We start from the raw sequence: 6,000 nt of genomic DNA on the forward strand, positions 1-6,000 counted from the left end.
TGTATGGATGCAAGTGCTATCAACAACCTGATAGTAGAAATCCTAGCAACAGGAGTATAAGTATCAAAGTAATCAATCCCTTCTTTTTGCCTAAAGCCTTGTATAACCAATCTGGCTTTAAATTTGTCTATGGAACCGTCCACTTTCATTTTTCTTTTGAAGATCCATCTGTTTCCTAATGCTTTACAGCCAGGAGGTAGATCACTCAATTCCCATGTGTTATTATTCATGATAGAATCCATCTCATCCTGAATAGCTTCTTTCCAGAATGCAACATCCCTTGATGTCATTGCTTCATTAAATGTTTTTGGATCCTCCTCAATAATAAAACAATATTGGTACTCAGACTCAATCTCAACCTCATCTCTTGAACCCTCAACCAAATAAAGTTGAAAATCAGGTCCAAATGATTTGTTTTTTCTAGCTCTAAAGCTTCTCCTTGGTTCAGAAGGTCCATGAACATCTTCAGTTTGAACCGGGTTCCTACTGAAAGAATTCTGAATCATGTATCTTGGTCTAGGTATAGATGTAAATCTATTTTCATCAAAGTCAGCATCTCTTGACTCGATAATCGTATTCACAGATACATAATCATTAGATTCCAATACATAGAACCTATATGCAATGGAATGCTCAACATACCCCACAAAAATACAATCTAAATCTCTTTCACCCAAGTTTCTCCTTTTGGGTTCAGTGAGCCTTACAACTGCTCTACATCCCTAAACTCTCAGAAAACTCAATTTTGGTGGCTCTTTATACCAAAGTTCATAACGGGTAAATTTATTCCTCTTAGTAGGAATCCTATTTAACAAATAATAGGCTGTTAAAATAGCCTCACCCCAAAAACCTTCATTCAAACCCAAATAGGATAACATGGAATTAACCATCTCTTTCAAAGTCCTATTCTTCCTTTCTACCACACCATTTTGTTGTGGTGTATAAGGAGCAGTGGTTTGATGTATTATACCAGTAGATTGAAAGTATACTGGATCATAATACTCACCTCCTCTATCAGTACGCAGATTTTTAATCATAGTACTTTTATGTAGCTCTACTTCTTCTTTATAGATTTTAAATTTATCAAGAGCTTCATCCTTAGTATTCAACAAATAAACATAGCAATATCTAGATGCATCGTCAATAAATGTAATGACATATTTTTAATTTCCCAACGAAGGTGTAGCATGAAAATCACATGAATCGCTATGTATCAGTTCCAACACTTCAGATATTCTGTTTACGTCCTTGAAAGGCTTTCTGGTTATCTTAGTTAACATACATGTTTTATATTTCTCATTGTTTATATCAATAGCAGGTATGAGACTCATTTTAGACATATCCTTTATTCTTTTATAATGTACATGTCACAGTCTAGCATGCCGCAATTCGGATTTATTCGAATTATTGCTAGCACTATTAGAAGCCATACAAGTAGATTCATCATCAAATGAGACATTAACATTCAACATAAACATGCCATTACATAAATAACCAAAGCCAACAAAAGTACCATGCTTTGACAATATATACTTGTCACTTTCATACACTTGTTTGTAACCACAATTAGTCAATACAACACCAGACAAGAGATTCTTTCGAATTCCAGGAACATACAACACATTATTTAATAATACATATTTTCCAGAAGTAAAAACAAGCTTTACATTTCCTAGTCCTTTGATTGGTTCAGTTGTAACATTTCCCATCTTTAATATAGATCCATCTTCGATTGGTTGAAAATCTTCAACCAACAAAGATCTTTACAGACATGACTTGTTGCTCCAGAATCAATCCACCATGCAACATTATCATCCTGCACATAAAATGCCTCAGAGATTAGTGACACATAATTCTATCCAGAATTATAATTTTGTACTAAAATCTAACCTTGTTGCTTTCCTGGATCCTTAGATCCACTTGGACCAGCGTTATGCTTGCCTTTACCAACCCGACAATCCTTCTTAAAATGACCAGGTTTGCCACACTTCCGACATGCCAATTTTGGTTTCTTGTTGGAAGAGGATTGTTATTTCCTTTAAACTTCCTCTTCTTACCATTGTCTTTGTTAGAATTCTTAGAAGATCCACCATCTTCAACCATATTTATAGAAGAGTTACCGACTTGATTCTTTCCCTTAGAATTATTCTCAATTTCTTGAGCCCTTAAAGCCTCTTCAATTCTGAAGTGACTTCCAAGTTCAACCAAAGTCATCTCTTCCTTTTTATGTTTTAAGGTGTGTTTGAAATCTTTCCATGAGGGTGGCAGTTTGTCTATAACACTAGAAACCGAAATGAATTCATCCATTTTCATGTTGTGTTGAACAAACTGTCCCAAAATCCTTAACAGTTCATTATACTGTTCCATGACCGGTCTATTATCAACCATTTTATAGTTAATAAAATTACTAACCAAAAACTTTTTGCTAGAAGCATCTTCAGCCATGTACTTTGATTCAAGGGAATCCCACAATTCTTTTGCAGACTCAACATTTTGGTATATATCAAAAAGAGAATTAGACATACCGTTCAAGATGTGACCCCGACAGATGTAGTCATCATTCTCCCATTTACAGCGTCTTCTAGTCTATTCTACAGTTTCCTCCTCAATCATTTCTGGCATTGGAGTACTCAAAATGTACACAACTTTTAATGTGGTTAACAAGAAATGCATCTTCTTTTGCCATCTTCTAAAGTCATGTCCCTCAAACTTGTCTAGTTTTGCAAACTTGCTAGTCATGTCTTTTACAGATTCGTTGTTCGCCATCTTCAGAAAACAAACTTGTTTCAATCTTTGTTGTAGATAAGGATAACTTAAATTATTCTGAAGTCCTGACAAACAATTTCAGATTGAAACAATTTGGTGGTTATCCAAACTTTTCAACCGGATAAAATCAGAATATAAGAACAGAGAATGATGTATTTTATGTGAATTCAACAACCAACCTTTTGTTTTTTTTTCTATATAGATGACCAAATCTGTTGCAAGTATTATATAGGTGTCCAAAAGACATGTCCTAAGACACGTCCATACATGTCCAAAAGACATGTCCTAAGACACATCCATACATGTCCAAAAGACATGTCCTAAGATACATCAATACATGTCCAAAAGACATGTCCTAAGACACGTCCTTTAAGGTATGCGGTTGTGTCTAAATACATGTCTTTTCACATAAACACCGACCCCCGCCAATATCGAAAATCATAATAAACTCAAATAAGCATGCACTCCGCACTCTCCCGACTTGTTTGATGAAATATTACAATCACATTGGTCAACTAGTTAATCCAATTACACTAAAATATCTAACAATGTCTACATTTTAAATCATCATTGTGGAAGATTTTCAGAGAGTTTCCTAGATATTTTTTTGTCAGGTTAGTTTCTTAGACTAATTTCTAATACTAGGCGTCGATTAACAAATGTCTCCGTGATCACACTAGTTATATTTTTTTCTAAAATGGGTGGATGCACTTCTCTATAATTTTGCTGAAATTTTGATTCGTGATCTTGTTTGAGACGGTTTGAAAAAAGTGGAAACCGGGCATTTAATTGAATTTGGAAAAAGTGAAAAAATTAATCATTTTTTGAATTGTGTGTTTAACGATATCATATATTTTTAGTGGAAATAAAGGTGCGAGTAAGGGTACGGACGTTACAAAACCATTTTTTCGAAAATACGAAAAAAGATGTTAGCAATTTATGAAAGTTTGACCACTATTCTGAAAATAACCTTAAAGTACAACAACCATCGTGTAATTTACACTTTAAATATATTAGTTAACGGCACAGAATTAACGGGAGTTAACGGTAGCCACATTTTTAAAGGCGGCATGAAAAGTTGGCCACTATAATGGGAATTTGAAAATTTGTCCATGAAAATTGATTTAAAGTACGACCACCACTTTATAATTTACTCTATTATGATATTACAAGAACAAGCCTATGATATTATCAAATTAAAATAAAAATACTACAAGATAAAGCAAATTTTACATTTGAAGTGATGATGAATAATTACTACGGCTGTTTCGACAATTTGTCGTTAAAATTGTCAAAGTAGTGTTTTTTGCTGGTAGTAAGTAATGGACCTGCTATAAAAATTGGTTACTATGTACTTTCCGACAGAAAGTTACCAGAATGGTATCTATTGATTCATATCTTCATATACTTTTTACAGGCACCAGCTCATTTCTCAGCATTCATATATAAAAACATGAAATTTTATCATGAAAATTGAGAAAAAAAACTATGGCAGTATTCATATGAAGGCAACCAGAGTTCTTTAATTCCATCTTCCCTTTCTTGATTTGATGGTTCAGTAAATGCAATTGCGCCACATTCTCATTATTCACCTCTACAAGATACCGCCAGTAGAAAATTCCAATAGCAGTTTCTGGGACCATTAGTCTAGACCGCATATCTGATGGTTGGAGCCTGGATTAGCACCGAGGGACTAGAACCAAAATGTGAAGTAGCTATTGATGATTTGTAAAGGAGTGTTGTCAAAACTTCAACTCCTGTGGGATTCTCGAGTCCCTGCTTAACAACCACTGCCTTGATGCTCGCTAAGCTCGAGTTTTGGAACACAAACCTTCTAGTAATCCAACTCTTTTTCAAAGAGCAGGATACTACTGGTGATATGTCCGAATCAACAGATGGCCAGGAAGCATTATGAGACTAAACTTGTTTTCCTGATTGGCTAGACACAGCTGCCCAGTGTGCAACTAGATAGTCCACAATCGTCTGTAATTCTATGTGTTATCCTGACAGTCATTGGTTATCAATCATGTTCAATCCATCCCACCCTGAGCCTGGTTGGAAGAGTAGGCCTAGACTATCGTCATTGTCTTAGATATAATCAGGTGGATTAATGTTGTTTGCTACATTAACATAATGAGTTTTTCTTTTTTTCTTTCATTTCACGAATTTATCTCAGTATTTTTTTGATGCAACAGTCAAATTCTTATGGCAAGTTTTATTTAAAACATCAAGGGGTTGATAATATATGAAAACAAAAAAAAAACAAAACCAATCGGCATTTGGCAATGGACACACCCTTATAGCATCTTCAATTATTGGCACCCTGCCAACTCTGCCATATAGTAAAAAATATTATTTTTAATCGTTTCTTTCTTCCACATCGATTTTGACACTCTTTTTTCACAAAACAGTCTAATGGTTGACACCCATAGATGTCAACTTCACTAAAATTATAAAAAAATGTGTAATATAAATAAATTAAAAATATAATAAATTATTCATTATTGGAACCACAAATGAAATTGTCATAATAGTTTTTTCACCATTGGGACCACAAATAAAATTGACATCATATTTTATAGGATGCCAACTTTTGGCACCCCAAATTGACACCTCACTTGGCATCTCATGACATCCCAACAACTCCAATGGAGAGCTAACAAGGGTGTCACGTCACGTCGTGCCACATGGCATTGGCACCACTCTTGACACCCACCATTGGAGTTACTCTTAAGTTGAATTAGCTTATCTGCAATTGCCGATCACAAACTTTACAAAGTCTTAAAGTTTGTTGCTCGTTATAGGGATTCAAGTAGTTAGATTACCAAGAAAATAATACTTCTATGCCCACAAATATTTATCAATGAAGAACGATGCAATACAGAAAACTAATAAGCATAAAACCTAATAACACAACAATTTTATACGTGAAAAACCTCTTCAGTGTGAAAAGTAAAAACCACGGGACGTGTGAGGAGTCCACCCTTTCTTCTTCTCTAATTATGATAAAATTGAGGGTCAAAGTGACCCAGATCAGTCTTAGAAAGGTTCACAACGCACCAACAAAATGAGAAAGTAACACCAATAATTAAGAACCTGCCAGCAGTAGTAGAACAACCATAACTCTCGATCAGAAGCTCAAATCGACGATCCAACCGTTCAGAATATACCATAATAAGTCCCCAACAAGCTGTCCATATAGCCAAATCGAACTATATTTGTCACTTTATCAGA

This window comes from Apium graveolens, chromosome 2 (genome assembly GCF_009905375.1).
Source record: "Apium graveolens cultivar Ventura chromosome 2, ASM990537v1, whole genome shotgun sequence".
NCBI lineage: Eukaryota > Viridiplantae > Streptophyta > Magnoliopsida > Apiales > Apiaceae > Apium > Apium graveolens.